The sequence below is a fragment of the Dermacentor andersoni genome, chromosome 3 (assembly GCF_023375885.2).
Source record: "Dermacentor andersoni chromosome 3, qqDerAnde1_hic_scaffold, whole genome shotgun sequence".
Lineage (NCBI taxonomy): Eukaryota > Metazoa > Arthropoda > Arachnida > Ixodida > Ixodidae > Dermacentor > Dermacentor andersoni.
This window is the reverse complement of record NC_092816.1, coordinates 235,661,128-235,677,358: the sequence shown is the minus strand read 5'-3', so window position 1 is coordinate 235,677,358 and position 16,231 is coordinate 235,661,128. Positions and strand designations below refer to the sequence as shown.

The following is a 16,231-nucleotide window of genomic DNA, read 5'->3' as shown; positions in this document are numbered from 1 at the left end:
CACGTGGTGTCGTCAATGTGAACGGGGTACTTTTGCTTATTCGATGCTGGCGGGACTGACCAAATTGGTCAAGTTAACTGATTCATTTGGCAGTATTTGCCCTGATCCTAACATCATCAAATGTACCCCCACTTTTTGCGGGTTCAAAGCGGAAGACTAAAATAAAAAATGACAGAACTGTTAAACAAAGTACAAATAAAACTTTATTTTTTAGCAATAATATAGCATGCCTCCAATGCTGGCAATAAGAAAGGGACTAAACCAGCAAACTTTACCTTCACGGAATGCAACTTGTTCACACTCAATGTCTGTCTTCATTACTATAGAGAGCACTTTACTGCTGTCTATGAAGGAACACAAGTTGTCCTCCGTATGGTATATAGTGTGTTGGATATTATGCATTTATGAAACAGCTCGGAAACAATTGGAAACTGGATGGTGGCCCATGTCTAGGCTAGTCACTAGGCTTCCTGTGATGCACGCAATTCTCCTGAATGCCAAGAACACGTGACGTGACTTGCTGCCACAAGCTCAACATGTAAAATAACTGATCCTTTGGATGCACTTTCCTAATCAGCTGTTATCGTCATGCTATGCAAGAACTCATTCTTTCAGCCACAGTCAGCATCCACGGTTGGCACTACTTGTGGCAATGGCAATGTCCAGGGTGAGTCTGGCTGCCGCAGGCACGACAAATGCAGCTTTGCTTTTGTATCAGACTGTCCCAAGCAATTTTAGGACAAGTGGAAAGAAAGGCATGCCGTTAGAACTGGGTAAATATTGCACTAATTCATTGTGAACTACCGTTTCCACTTTGAAATCTTCATAAGGTTGAAAATATAGACGTTTTCGAAGGGAGATGTGTGAGCAACACATTCACTGCGCCCTAAGAGCCACGGAAATGGATTCTGCCCTTATTGGAGTCGCCGCTGTATTAACCAGTGGGGTCGGACACATACATGATCGCCAGCCAAGTTTGAATTGTCCGGTGAAGTCTAATTTCAGGAGTGAAATAGGGAAAGCTTGGACCCATAGAAATGTATGAGCACCAGCTGGGACCTACAGTCACAAACGGATTAACAGGGAAATCAAAGTAGCCGGAGCTGAATTAACGCAAGTCTACTGTATTACCTACTGTTCTGTATGTTGTACTTTGCATTGTTTCTTTCGTTTCAGCACACCCTACCTTATGTGCATCGATTGCACAATGCCTTTCATTGCGTTTTGATGCTCAACAATATGACTGGTCACAGTGAGCTTGATATTTCCAGCTACTGTTCTGACCATTTGAATAAGAGGACACAGTATATTTCATTCCGACTCCCTTCGTCTTTATTGTTTCCACATCTTTCCTTGATACTTGCCTCTCTATTTCATTCGGATGCTTACATTAAGGCTGGCTCTTTGTGTTCTCTGTCACCTTGAGTGATCAAAAACATTGTGTATGCATTCACTCACACTGAAAGGTCAATCCAAACAATAAGAGTGGCACAGCAATGCTTGAGTCATTGGAAATGTTACAATTCCCAGATGATCTCAGACCCGAATGTACGGTGGTAACTGCAAGTTTGAAAGAATGCAGCTTTTCTCGTGATGGAACACCCACTTGACCTTCTGGCATAGACATAGGCAAAAAGCTGACTTGCCACAGAGACAAGCACTTTTGGCGCAGTGCCCAACGTAAACCTCCATACCAGATGTGGTCTCACCTTTAACTTACATTGTCAATAAACATAGTGGAGCTGGTTAATGAGAGTCATTTGGGATAAACGTAACCAAGCTAGTTTCATTAATACAATGGCTCCGAGTGTGTACATATTGTCACATGGTAGTGATGGTCAAGAACGCAGTAGCAAAAGTGTGAATGATGAAACTAACTCTTTATTTGGTAAAACCTGTGCCCAGAAAAGCAGGCTATACTCAAAGCATAACGATAACGCCGGACAAACTCGGTGATCGTCGAAAATCTGATCTGCTAGTCAAGTACTTGGGTTTTTATACACGAGCCATCGAATGTTCCAGAATAATTGCTGGTACCCGCGTGTCTTTCAGAAAGTTCTACACCATTCGCGTCGCGCATACATGCAATCAGATTACAGAAGGTTTGGTGACAACAGGCAGCAGATAGAACCGTCAATAACATTCAGGAAACTTCAGATACATGCAGGCGCATCCTGTGCTGAGCAAGAACATTTGTTAGACGGTGAAACGCGGTCACCCAGTAAAGATAAACAAGCACATGTGTCACTATCATGGCACAAAGCCATTTCTACTTACAACAGGCTTCGAGTGAGCTAGGATTGACAACGAGCCTGCACTCTTCTTTCGACACTTTACTCCCACGACTCCCTCTGTTCACACTGCACACCACACTCTGCCTAGCAACTGCTGTCTCGGGTTAATCCATTGAGCGTCGATTTTTTTCGCCATATGCGACCGCCCAGGGTCGATTTTTTGTATTGCAGATTCCAATTCTTCTGAGGGGCCTATTTCGAAAAAAAAATGTACCACAATTTTTCTAGGGTGACCGTAAAGTGAGAAAAAATATCTTGCGTTAGTATATATGTACTCTTCATTCCTGAATAACAACAATAAAAAAGGAAATAAACTTATAAGAATTAAAAATTTCATGCGTTATAATACACACAATTCAAGGTTTTGAAAATGCGCACACGAGAATATTTTTCAAGTCTTAAATGTTCCTCCTCTTACACTAATATTTATGTCCATAGCGTAATCAAACTGCGTAGGTGCGCGCACTCAAGAAAATGTGTGGTTTTGTGCCCGTCAAAAAAGCAAAGCATGTGAAAAACTTCTGCTAATCTTCATCTTATCGCCAACCAGAGGCAATTAGTTTTTGCAAGTCTGCAAAAAGAAGAAAAGAAACGGAAACACATGCACGGCAGCATCCTTCCTATGCGCACCCCTGTGAGCACTAAACGAGCTAAAAGCAAGCAGTTGCCCTTTGAGCGATTAGTAACGAGATAGCCATCAGTTTTGCAAGCGCAAGAAGCTGAAACTGCCCACAGAACAAAACCTAAACCACTGTCCGCCCGCGCGCCAATGCGCGAGCGGTAGTATATAGACGCGCCAAAGCAAACTAGCTCTAAAACAAACCATGCAACGGAAACTGAGCGAGGGAGGCACGTGGAAGAAATTCCCTGTATTCCCACATAGTGGCAGCACATGACAGAAAAGAAAAAGTTAGGAAATTGGCGTGCTTTTTAAACGTACAAACAGCACCATAAATATACGGCATTGACCATGTTGGACTTGTTCGCGGCGCCATATATTTACATCATTGACCCTAAGGGTTAAAGTTGGGCGTGAAGACACGTAGAAGACAACACAAATGCCGTCCGTCTCCCCCTTTTTGTGTCCATGTCTACATTCCTAATTCTTTCATACACGAATCCCTATCAACTCACTCTACTTTCTGTCCTTTGCGCAACACTCGCGCCCCCTCTCGGTGGTTCCCTGAACTACTTAGAGGTCTGCCAGCGCCGCTACTCCGTCCTCACAAAGAACTAGGGCATGTTAACAAAAGCGCACCCTAGGATGTACCACAGAAACAGTGAAGGCATCCACAGGTACTTCTAACGTGCGCAATTACTCCTGCACAACTATGCCATGAAACATGAAAAAGCTGTTTAAGGGGGGGCACGGCTTTCGCATCGCGAAAAATTGGCAAATAATCGGTTTTTCGGAAATCATATTTTCAGTTTCTATAACCCTTTTTCTATCTGATACCCAAATATCATCACTGTAAACCACTTAGAAGTGCTCTAAAAAATTCGTTTTATCAGCCAAGGTGGCGAAAGATCTCGCGGAAATCAAGAAAGAACAGCGTTTTTCAAGCCGCAATATCTCCGGAATGGCGGGACCCAGCGCCACCATCTTGGTCTCGTTGGAAAGCGCATTTCTCCGTCTTCAAATTTGCCGCTTCAGCGATCTCCTCCATACAGAAATAAGCACACAAAAAGCAAATGATTGAAGGCCGTGCCGGAGTCTGCGATTGGCCGCGCCCGCCACGTGACTCCAGCGCGGTTCGCCATTGGCCCGCGCTCGCGTCGTCTGCTCGGCTCTTTGCACCTCGCGAGTCTGGACGTCTCCACTCGCCGTAATCTCGACGTGTCAAAACGGGCGCTACGCGGACATCGCAGTAGCGTGGCCAATCCCTGCGCTTGTGCACGTTTCAGACTCGCGGCTAAGCATTCCAAGCATCGGCGACGCGGACTTCGCGACAAGATTCACGCGCGGAATCCTCGGACATGCGGCTAGGCCTTTTAGCACTCGGTGTTTCGGAATTCGTGACGAAGCACATCGCGCACGCAATCCTCGGGCACGCGGCTAAACATTTCGCGCATAGGGAGTCTCCGACTCGGCGACCATGCACATCGCGCGCGGATTTCTCGGACCCTCACCTAAGCATTTCGTGCATCGGCGCCGACTGCGCGAATAAGCGCATCGAGTGTTGACTCCTCGAGCCCGCGGCTAGGAATTTCGCGCGTCGGCACCTCGGACTGCGCACGTTGGCACCTCGAACTGCGCGACTAAGCACATCGGGCGCTCGCACCGACGGAGCGGCACGCATCACTCTTCAGCATTGAGGCTGCAGTGGCGGAAGCAGTAATGAAATTCAATGCTGGCTGCAGAAGAACCACGGCAAGCATTTTGCAAGAACTCTCGATGAACCCTGGCCCAAAGTGTATGCAGCGCATGGAGGAAAAAGACCGGTGCCGATCAGCTGCATCTGAACACAAGCGTGCATTGGCAGAAAATGTGCAGTGCTTGTTCAAAAAGCGCCACAGAGGTGCTAATGCCCAAGCTGACTATGCCCCAGGAGCCTACTAATGTTTTTGGAATGTGTATGTGCACACATTTGTGACTCTTTACAATTAAATGTGACATTTATTTGTTTTCTTGATTTTTTTATATAATAATTTTGCACACCCAGCAAGACATTTACTGTGACATATCCGTAGCTATCATAGATATAATATTGACACGTGTACCTATATTTATCGGGCGACCACGTTCCGCCGCCTAACAAATCTTATCGCACAGCGCGGGACGCGCTTGCATGTATCCGAAGTTTCTGGAAAGTTATCGATGCTTCTATCCGCAGTCTGTTGTCGCCGAACCTTGTGTTATCTGATTTATTCGCCTGACGCGAATGGTGTAGAACTTTGTGGAAGGCACGCGGGTCCCAACGATTAGTCTGGAACATTCGACGATTCTGTATAAAAGCCGACGCGCTTGACCCGCTGATCAGATTTTCGACGATCGCCGACTGTGTTCGCCGCTATCGTTGTGCTTTAAGTGTAGCCTGTTTTGTGGGCACAGGTTCGCCCAATAAAAGCTAGTTTTGTCTTTCACAGTACTGCTACTGTGTTCTTTGAAGTCACGACCACGTGACATCTGGTGGAGGTGCTTTTCGTCCATGTACCGGACGCCCCCGACAAGCCGTGATCCAAGCCCGGACCGCAAAGAGAGCACCAGCGTATTCCTGGACCATCGAGAAAGCCGTCGTCTACAACAGCTGCCCCCGGAGCACGGACTTCTACCTGAGAAGCCCAAGAAGATTGTGGCCAAGACAACCACAATGGCTGCCCCAGTGTCATCCATCGTACTTCAACAACCCAGGGAGCCCCCTACCTTCCGTGGAGCTACGTCAGAGGATCCTGAAACCTGGCTCGAAACCTTCGAAAGGATCTCGACCTTCAATAACTGGACCTCTGAGGATAAGCTACGACACGTGTACTTCTCCTTGGAAGATGCCGCGAGGACTTGGTTCGAGAACCGGGAGTCCACCCTAGCAACATGGGACCTGTTCCGCAGTAACTTCCTGAGGACGTTCACGAGCGTTGTCCGAAAAGAAAGGGCCCAAGTTCTGCTGGAAACCCGAGGCCAACTACCCAATGAGACCATCGCCATATTCACAGAAGAGATGACCCGTCTTTTCCGGCACGCCGACCCGGAAATGTCCGAAGAGAAAAAAGTGCGTTTCTTGATGCGAGGCGTAGAGGAACTTTTTGCCGGAATGGTAAGAAGCCCACCGAAGACCGTCGACGAGTTTCTTCGTGAGGCGACGAGCATCGGGAAGACACTGGAATTGCGGAACCGGCAATTCGATCGCCGCACCAAGCCAACAAGCTACGCCGGAATTCAATCACTGGCCACGGACGATCTGTGCGAGACAATCAGGGCCATTGTGCGCGAAGAACTGCGCAAGGTTTTGCCATCGTCGCAGCCTCAAGTGGCCTCGATCGCCGACATCGTGAAAGAAGAGGTGCACCGATCGCTTGGAGTTCCTGAGGTGCAACCACAAGTACCGCAGCCTCAGCCAGAAGCGATGACTTACGCCGCCGTCGCACGCCGTCAAGGTCCCCCTCCACGATCACGCCAAGGCCCTGTAACGCTGCAATACCGTCGTCCGCCGCCGCCGCCAGCACGCCCACCCGTCGCCCAGCGCACCTACGCGAGGAAGACGGACATTTGGCGCGCCCCCGACCACCGCCCGCTCTGCTACCACTGCGGCGAAGCCGGCCATGTTTACCGCCGATGCCCATACCGCGAGCTGGGATTGCGAGGCTTCGCCGTCAACGCACAGCGCCCGAGGGAAGGTGAACGCCCTCGTGACATCGCCGACTACCTCGCCGCTACTCAGTGGAGCCCTCGACGACCGTCCCGTTCGCCGTCACCAGGCCGCTCCCTGTCGCCACAGCGCCGACCATACACTGGCCCAGCCCGGGGCCGGTCCGTCAGCCCATATCCGGAAAACTAAAAGCAGCAACTGATGGAGGTGCGGTTGCTGTTCGTCGAACTGACGAAGATCCACCGCCGCCGCCGAAGACGCCGAAGAAACTAACTCGACGATATAACGACACGCCGCCGTCCCGACGAAGTCTGGAAGCAAAGAATACGACGACGAAAGACGACCTGACGACGCGACATTCCAGCTTCCGTTCAACACGACGCAGCCGTGATCTGACGCCGAGACCTAACTGCAACGCCAGACAAAGAACCACCGACCTCGACGTGCTTCTCGACGGCCACACAGTTACCGCCTTAGTGGACACAGGGGCCGATTACTCCGTAATGAGTGGACACATCGCCGCCCAGTTGAAGAAAGTTAAGACTGCATGGGAAGGCCCTCAAATTCGTACCGCTGGAGGACACCTCATCACGCCGAGTGGAATTTGCACGGCAAGAATTACCATTCATGACCGGACTTACCCTGCCACCTTCGTTATCCTGCAACAGTGTTCACGAGACGTCATTCTCGGCATGGACTTCCTGAACCAACACGGCGCAATCATCGACCTGAAGTCGAAGTCAATAACGCTGTCGGAAGATCAAGCGATACCGCCGGAGAGCCCTCGTAGTCACCACGCCTTGAGTGTGCTCGAAGATGTGAGCATCCCGCCTCGCTCCAGCATTGTTATTTCGGTCGGCACCGAAACACCCGCTGACGTAGAAGGCGTTATCGAAGGCGACCAACGGCTACTACTAGACCGTGAAATTTGCGTCGCAAGAGGGATCGCTCGACTGCACGGAGGAAACACGAAAGTGTTGCTGACAAACTTCAGCCAGGAGTTCAAGCACATCAACAAGGGCACGACGATCGCATACATCGAGGAAATTCAGGAAACCAGCGATGCCTTTGTCCTCTCGGATTCTGTTGCATCTACCCCGACGACCGTAGTTACCGAGCCAGACTTCGACATAAATCCAAGTCTCCCCGTGATTAAGCAGCAACAGCTCAGAAGTCTGCTTCGACGATATAAAGACTGCTTTTCGACGTCATCGAGGATTCGACAAACACCAGTCGCAAAGCATCGCATAATAACCGAAGAGTGCGCTCAACCACTACGCCAGAGCCCTTACCGAGTTTCGACGCGAGAACGCGAAGCTATAAGACAACAAGTCGACGAAATGCTGCGCGACGACATCATCCAGCCGTCGAAAAGCCCGTGGGCGTCTCCAGTTCCTGGTGAAGAAAAAGGACGGAACCCTACGTTTCTGCATCGATTATCGTCGACTGAACAAGATCACGAAGAAGGACGTATACCCGCTTCCGCGGATAGACGACGCACTGGATCGGCTCTGCAACGCTAAATACTTCTCGTCGATGGACCTCAAGTCTGGCTACTGGCAAATAGAAGTCGACGAGAGAGATTGCGAAAAGACCGCATTCATCACGCCAGACGGCCTCTACGAGTTCAAGGTTATGCCATTTGGACTGTGCTCGGCGCCTGCAAAGTTCCAGCGCGTGATGGACACGGTTTTAGCAGGATTGAAGTGGCAGACCTGTCTTGTTTACTTGGATGACGTCGTCGTCTTCGCCGGAAATTTTGACGATCACCTTAAGCGGCTTGCGACAGTATTAGAGGCCATCAAGTCATCAGGGCTCACTCTGAAGCCGGAAAAGTGTCGCTTCGCTTACGATGAGCTTCTATTCCTAGGCCACGTGATCAGCAAATCTGGAGTCCGCCCCGACCCGCAGAAGACAGCTGCCATCGCAAAGTTCCCGCAGCCAATCGACAAGAAGGCAGTGCGCAGATTCCTTGGCATGTGTGCCTACTATAGGCGCTTTGTCAAGGACTTTTCACGCATCGCGGAGCCGCTAACACATCTAACGAAATGTGATGTCGAGTTCAAGTGGGAAACGCCGCAGGCCGACGCATTTCAAGAACTCAAACGACGCATGCAGTCACCGCCGGTACTTGCACACTTCGACGAGGACGCCGATACTGAAATCCACACTGACGCCAGTAGCCTAGGCCTCGGTGCCGTCCTAGTCCAGAGGAAAGACGGACTTGAACGGGTGATATCTTATGCTAGCCGGTCGCTGTCAAAAGCGGAAGGCAATTATTCTACGACTGAAAAGGAATGCCTCGCCATCATTTGGGCTACAGCAAAATTCCGCCCTTACCTCAACGGCAGGCCATTCAAAGTCGTCAGCGACCATCACGCGTTGTGTTGGCTAGCTAACTTAAAGGACCCTTCAGGACGGCTGGCGCGGTGGAGCCTCAGATTGCAAGAATATGACGTCACCGTAATATACAAGTCCGGAAGAAAACACTCTGACGCCGACTGCTTATCACGCGCCCCCATCGATCCCCCGCCGCAAGACGACGAGGACGACGACGCCTTCCTTGGAATAATAAGCGCGGAAGACTTCACTAAACAGCAGCGAGCAGACCCGGAGCTAAAAGGCCTCGTCGAGTACTTGGAAGGGAACACCGACGTTGTCCCTAGGGCATTTAAGCGCGGGTTGTCTTCGTTCACGCTACAAAACAACCTGCTCGTGAAGAAGAACTTCTCACCAGTCCGCGCCAGCTACCTTCTTGTTGTACCGTCAGCGCTGCGTCCAGAAGTACTGCACGCCCTACACGACGACCCAACCGCTGGGCACCTTGGATTCTCCCGGACGCTGTCGAGGATACAGGAAAGGTATTACTGGCCGCGTCTGACCGCTGACGTCGCCCGTTACGTCAAGACATGCCGAGACTGTCAGCGGCGCAAGACACCACCGACCAGGCCAGCAGGGTTACTACAGCCAATCGAACCTCCTCGTCGACCATTCCAGCAGATTGGGATGGATTTGTTGGGGCCGTTTCCGACGTCAACATCCGGGAATAAGTGGATCGTCGTGGCGACGGACTACCTCACCCGCTTCGCTGAAACTAAAGCTCTACCAAAAGGCAGTGCAGCCGAAGTGGCGAAATTTTTCGTCGAGCACATCCTGCTGCGACATGGTGCCCCAGAAGTCCTCATCACCGACAGAGGAACGGCTTTTACAGCAGAGCTCACCCAAGCCATTCTGCAATACAGCCAGACAAGCCACAGGAGGACAACTGCCTACCACCCGCAGACGAATGGTCTCACGGAACGCCTGAACAAGACCCTCGCCGACATGCTAGCAATGTACGTCGACGTCGAACACAAGACCTGGGATGCAGTCCTGCCGTACGTAACATTCGCTTACAACACGGCGGTGCAAGAAACAACACAGATCACGCCGTTTAAGCTGGTTTACGGCAGGAATCCGACGACGACGCTCGACGCCATGCTGCCGCACGTCACTGACGAGGAAAATCTTGACGTCGCTAGCTATCTCCAGCGCGCCGAAGAAGCCCGACAGCTCGCCCGCCTGCGGATCAAGAACCAGCAGAGGACAGACAGCCGACACTACAACCTCCGACGACGCTTTGTCGAGTACCAGCCCGGTGACCGTGTTTCGGTTTGGACCCCTATACGCCGACGAGGACTGAGCGAGAAGCTCTTGCGTCGCTATTTCGGACCGTACAAGATCATCCGACGTATTGGCGCACTGGACTATGAGGTCGTGCCACATGGCATTTCGCTGTCACAGCGGCGCCGCTCACGACCTGAAATTGTCCACGTTGTGCGACTCAAGCCGTATCACCAGCGTTGACGAACTTTGGGACTTCGCATAACTGACCTTTGGACTTGATTTATTTTCGTTGTTTTGTTACTTATGTTTAATAAGTGTCCTTTTGTGTTTCCCTCTCTTATATTTGTAGCATCGGGACGATGCTATTTAAGAGGGGGGTATTGACACGTGTACCTATATTTATCGGGCGACCACGTTCCGCCGCCTAACAAATCTTATCGCACAGCGCGGGACGCGCTTGCATATATCCGAAGTTTCTGGAAAGTTATCGATGCTTCTATCCGCAGTCTGTTGTCGCCGAACCTTGTGTTATCTGATTTATTCGCCTGACGCGAATGGTGTAGAACTTTGTGGAAGGCACGCGGGTCCCAACGATTAGTCTGGAACATTCGACGATTCTGTATAAAAGCCGACGCGCTTGACCCGCTGATCAGATTTTCGACGATCGCCGACTGTGTTCGCCGCTATCGTTGTGCTTTAAGTGTAGCCTGTTTTGTGGGCACAGGTTCGCCCAATAAAAGCTAGTTTTGTCTTTCACAGTACTGCTACTGTGTTCTTTGAAGTCACGACCACGTGACAATATTAATTTTTTTCGAAGCATGAAGCTAGATGTTTGGAGCACCCAACATAGGAAGCAGTTTTTCATGTTCTTTTGTTTAAAGATTTTTAAATTTGTCTTTTGTGTGACTAATGCATGGCCATGTCCAAAACAATGGAGTTCAGTGCACTATAAAGTAAGAAATATTAATCCAATCATAAAAGCTCTTCCTATGTTGGGAAGCTTGTGCTTTCTGCTATTGGTCCATATTGTCACGTGGTGGTGACGTTGAATAACACAGTAGCAATACTGTGAACTACAAAACAAACTTTTATTGGGCGAACCTGTGCCCACAAAACAGGCTACACTTATAGCACAACGATAGCGGCGAACACGCTCGGCGATCGTCGAAAATCTGATCAGCGGGTCAAGCGCGTCGGCTTTTATAGAGCAGTCGTCGAATGTTCCAGACTAATCGTTTGGACCCGCGTGCCTTCCACAAAGTTCTACACCATTCGCGTTACGCGATGAAATTAGATAACACAAGGTGCGGCGACAACCGACAGCCGGGTAGAAGCATCGATAACTTTCCAGAAACGTCGGACACATGCAGGCGCGTCCGTCGCTGTGCGATTACAGTTGGTAAGCGGCGAAACGTGGTCGTCCGATAAAGATAAGTACACGTGTCAATACCCCCCTCTTAAAAAGCATCGTCCCGATGCTACAAATATAAGAGAGCGAAACACAAAAGGACACTTATTAAACATAATTAACAAAACAACGAAAAGAAATCAAGTCCAAAGGTCAGTTACGCGAAGTCCCAAAGTTCGTCAACGCTGGTGGTACGGCTTGAGTCGCACAACGTGGACAATTTCAGGTCGTGAGCGGCGCCGCTGTGACAGCGAAATGCCGTCTGGCACGACCTCATAGTCCAGTGCGCCAATACGTCGGATGATCTTGTACGGTCCGAAATAGCGACGCAAGAGCTTCTCGCTCAGTCCTCGTCGGCGTATAGGGGTCCAAACCCAAACACGGTCACCGGGCTGGTACTCGACAAAGCGCCGTCGGAGGTTGTAGTGTCGGCTGTCGGTCCTCTGCTGGTTCTTGATCCGCAGGCGGGCGAGCTGTCGGGCTTCTTCGGCGCGCTGGAGATAGCTAGCGACGTCAAGATTTTCCTCGTCAGCGACGTGCGGCAGCATGGCGTCGAGCGTCGTCGTCGGATTCCTGCCGTAGACCAGCTTGAACGGCGTGATCTGTGTTGTTTCTTGCACCGCCGTGTTGTACGCAAAGGTTACGTACGGCAGGACCGCGTCCCACGTCTTGTGTTCGACGTCGACGTACATTGCTAGCATGTCGGCGAGGGTCTTGTTTAGGCGCTCCGTGAGACCATTCGTCTGCGGATGGTAGGCAGTTGTCCTCCTGTGGCTTGTCTGGCTGTACTGCAGAATGGCTTGGGTGAGCTCTGCTGTAAAAGCCGTTCCTCTGTCGGTGATGAGGACTTCTGGGGCACCATGTCGCAGCAGGATGTTTTCGACGAAAAATTTCGCCACTTCGGCTGCGCTGCCTTTTGGTAGAGCTTTAGTTTCAGCAAAGCGGGTGAGATAGTCCGTCGCCACGACGATCCACTTATTCCCGGATGTTGACATCGGAAACGGCCCCAACAAATCCATCCCAATCTGCTGGAATGGTCGACGAGGAGGTTCGATCGGCTGCAGTAATCCTGCTGGCCTTGTCGGTGGTGTCTTGCGTCGTTGACAATCTCGGCATGTCTTGACGTAACGGGCGACGTCGGCGATCAGACGCGGCCAGTAATACCTTTCCTGTATTCTCGACAGCGTCCGGGAGAATCCAAGGTGCCCAGCGGTTGGATCGTCGTGTAGGGTGTGCAGTATCTCTGGACGCAGCGCTGACGGTACAACAAGAAGGTAGCTGGCGCGGACTGGTGAGAAGTTCTTCTTCACGAGTAGACTGTCTTGAAGCGTGAAGGAAGATAATCCGCGCTTAAATGCCCTGGGGACAACGTCGGTGTGCCCTTCCAAATAATCGACGAGGCCTTTAAGCTCCGGGTCCGCTCGTTGTTGTTCGGCGAAGTCTTCCGCGCTTATTATTCCAAGGAAGGCGTCGTCATCCTCGTCATCTTGCGGCGGCGGGTCAATGGGGGCGCGTGATAGGCAATCGGCGTCTGAGTGTTTTCGTCCGGACTTGTATGTTACAGTGATGTCGTATTTTTGTAGTCTGAGGCTCCACCGTGCCAGCCGTCCTGAGGGATCCTTTAAATTCGCTAGCCAACACAAGGCGTGATGGTCGCTGACGACTTTGAATGGCCTGCCATATAGGTAAGGGCGAAATTTCGCTGTAGCCCAAACGATGGCGAGGCATTCCTTTTCGGTTGTAGAATAATTGCCTTCCGCTTTTGACAACGACCGGCTAGCGTAAGCTATCACGTGTTCATGTCCATCTTTTCTCTGGACTAGGACGGCACCGAGGCCTAGGCTACTGGCGTCAGTGTGGATTTCGGTATCGGCGTGCTCGTCGAAGTGCGCAAGTACGGGCGGCGACTGCATGCGTCGTTTGAGTTCTTGAAATGCGTCGGCCTGCGGCGTTTCCCACTTGAACTCGACGTCACATCTAGTTAGCTGCGTCAGCGGCTCTGCGATGCGTGAAAAGTTCTTGACAAATCGCCTGTAGTAGGCACACATGCCAAGAAATCTACGCACTGCCTTCTTGTCGATGGGCCGTGGGAACTTTGCTATGGCAGCTGTCTTCTGCGGGTCGGGGCGGACTCCAGATTTGCTGATGACGTGGCCTAAAAATAGAAGCTCCTCGTAAGCAAAGCGGCACTTTTCCGGCTTCAGAGTAAGTCCTGATGACCTGATGGCCTCTAGTACTGTTTCAAGCCGCCTTAGGTGAACGTCGAAATTTCCGGCGAAGACGACGACGTCATCCAAGTATACGAGACAGGTCTGCCACTTCAATCCTGCTAAAACCGTGTCCATCACGCGCTGGAACGTTGCTGGCGCCGAGCACAGTCCGAATGGCATAACCTTGAACTCGTAGAGGCCGTCTGGGGTGATGAAGGCGGTCTTTTCGCGATCTCTTTCGTCGACTTCTATTTGCCAATAGCCAGACTTGAGGTCCATCGACGAGAAGTATTTAGCGTTGCAGAGCCGATCCAATGCGTCGTCTATCCGTGGGAGGGGGTATACGTCCTTCTTCGTGATCTTGTTCAGACGACGATAATCGACGCAGAAACGTAGGGTTCCGTCCTTTTTCTTCACCAGGACAACCGGGGATGCCCACGGGCTTTTCGACGGTTGGATGATGTCGTCGCGCAGCATTTCGTCGACTTGTTCTCTTATAGCTTCACGTTCTCGCGGCGAAACTCGGTAAGGGCTCTGACGGAGTGGTCGAGCGCACTCCTCGGTGATTATGCGATGCTTGGCGACTGGTGTTTGTCGAATCCTCGATGACGTCGAAAAGCAGCCTTTGTATCGTCGGAGCAGACTTCTGAGCATCTGTTGCTTAATCATAGGCAGATTTGGATTAATGTCGTAGTCTGGTTCGGGAACCATGGTCGTCGGGGTAGACGCGGCGGAATCCGAGAGGACAAACGCATTACTTGTTTCCAGAATTTCCTCGATGTACGCGATCGTCGTGCCCTTGTTGATGTGCTTGAACTCCTGGCTGAAGTTTGTCAGCAACACTTCAGTTTTCCCTCCATGCAGTCGAGCGATCCCTCTTGCGACGCAAATTTCACGGTCTAGCAGTAGACGTTGGTCGCCTTCGATGACGCCTTCTACGTCAGCGGGTGTTTCGGTGCTGACCGAAATAACAATGCTGGAGCGAGGCGGGATGCTCACTTGATCTTCGAGCACACTCAAGGCGTGGTGACTACGAGGGCTCTCCGGCGGCATTGCTTTATCTTCCGACAGCGTTATTGACTTCGACTTCAGGTTGATGATTGCGCCGTGTTGGTCCAGGAAGTCTATACCGAGAATGACGTCTCGTGAACACTGTTGGAGGATAACGAAGGTGGCAGGGTAAGTCCGGTCATGAATGGTTATTCTTGCCGTGCAGATCCCAGTCGGCGTGATGAGGTGTCCTCCAGCGGTGCGAATCTGAGGGCCTTCCCACGCGGTCTTAACTTTCTTCAACTGGGCGGCGATGTGTCCACTCATTACGGAGTAATCGGCCCCTGTGTCGACTAAGGCAGTGACTGCGTGGCCGTCGAGAAGTACGTCGAGGTCGGTGGTTCTTTGTCTGGCGTTGCAGTTAGGTCTCGGCGTCAGATCACGGCTGCGTCGTGTTGAACTGAAGCTGGAACGTCGTGTTGTCAAGTCGTCTTTCGTCGTCGTATTCTCTGCTTCCAGACTTCGTCGGGACGGCGGCGTGTCGTTATGTCGTCGAGTTAGTTTCTTCGGCGTCTTCGTCGGCGGCGGAGGATCTTCGTCAGTTCGACGAACAGCAACCGCACCTCCATCGGTTGCTGCTTTTAGTTTTCCGGATATGGGCTCGCAGAGCGGCCCCGGGCTGGGCCGGTGTATGGTCGGCGCTGCGGCGACAGGTAGCGGCCTGGTGACGGCGAACGGGACGGTCGTCGAGGGTTCCACTGAGTGGCGGCGAGGTAGTCGGCGATATCGCTAGGTCGTTCGCCAATCTGTGGTCGTGGCGCGTTAACGGCGAACCCTCAGAGTCCCATCTCCCGGTATGGGCATCGGCGGTAGATGTGCCCGGCTTCTCCACAGTGATAGCAAAGCGGGCGGTGGTCGGGGGCGCGCCAGGCGTCAGTCTTCCTCGCGTAGGTGCGCTGGGCGACGGGTGGGCGTGCTGGCGGCGGCGGCGGTGGACGACGGATTTGCGGCGTTACAGGGCCCTGGCGTTGTCGCGGAGGGGGACCTTGACGGCGGGCGACGGCGGCGTATGTCATCGCTTGCGGCTGAGGCTGCGGCGATTCAGGGGCTACTCCGAGTTGCTGTTGGAGATCTTCACGTACGACGTCGGCAATCGAACCCACTTGAGGCTGTGATGACGGGAACAGCCTCTGTAGCTCCTCCCGCACGACCGCTCGGATAGTCTCGCGCAGGTCGTCGGTGGCCAGTGACTGAACTCTGGCGTAGCTTGTTGAGTTCGTGCGCCGGTTGAATTGCCGGTTCCGCATTTCCAGTGTCTTCTCGATGCCAGTGGCCTCGCGAAGAAACTCGTCGACAGTCTTCGGTGGGCTTCGTACCATACCGGCGAAAAGTTCCTCCTTTACACCACGCATCAGGAGC

At 51.8% G+C, this 16,231-nt stretch overlaps 1 protein-coding gene across 3 annotated transcripts in view; it reads right to left on the bottom strand.

Annotated features, from left to right (window-relative positions):
- Nucleotides 1-16,231, bottom strand: part of LOC126536973 (general transcription factor 3C polypeptide 3-like) — a 312,777-nt gene that overhangs the window by 248,189 nt on the left and 48,357 nt on the right. The gene's annotated exons all lie outside the window — the stretch shown is intronic.